An 818-nucleotide genomic window follows, 5' to 3' on the forward strand; every position below is an offset into this window, starting at 1 on the left:
CAGATTAATGGGTAGAAATCCTTGGGAGGCATATTACAGGTGCAAGAATCGCAGAGGCTGGCTAGCTGATTGTTGGGGGTGTTAGAGAGTATCTAGGGATGCTTCAGTGTGGGTTCAGATAAAAGTCCTTCTAAGGTTCCTTCAGGGTCTTGCAAGTTTGTGGTTCTAAGATCTAGCATGGGGGTGCCTTGAGAGGAAAATATGATGGAGTCGAATACCGTGGGTGCCAGAAAAAAGCCATTCTTTAAATGGTCTGTGATCAGTCAAGAGAATCATCCTGGTTCTGCTTTGTGGAGACCCCCATGAGAGATTTCTGTATTGCTAAATCTGCTCACCTGGGCCTTCCTGTGTGGGAAGTGCTATTAACCCGTGGCAGGGTGGGGGATGGGGGAAGGGGACTGGTGAGATCTTCACTTAGGGCTCCCCTCCCTTCCAAGAGGGACTTGGGCAATTCTAGTGAGCCTGAAAAAGGGGTCGATTTGAAGACACTGTCTGTAGGCTTTAGGAGAAACCTTCTCAGGGTAGAAATGCAAATGCAACCTGGCCGCCCTTTAGTTACTAGGCCAAATGTCTATAAACTGAAAAATGGCCATTTGCCTGTTCTGAGAAATCCTGAGGAATTTCTCTCCTATCTCCCTTTCCTCTAAGGGCAGCCATCAAAGAGGGATTCCCAGAGACTTGAGGAAGCACATTCATGTTTGAATGATATCATTTTTATTATAAATAGATAGCAAATCAACTTTACAAACCATCATACAGTCATTAGCAAAAAGAGAGAGAGAGAGAGAGAGAGAGAGAGAGAGAGAGAGAGAGAGAGA

The sequence above is a fragment of the Vombatus ursinus genome, unplaced genomic scaffold (genome assembly GCF_900497805.2).
Source record: "Vombatus ursinus unplaced genomic scaffold, bare-nosed wombat genome assembly UNPS02012758.1, whole genome shotgun sequence".
NCBI lineage: Eukaryota > Metazoa > Chordata > Mammalia > Diprotodontia > Vombatidae > Vombatus > Vombatus ursinus.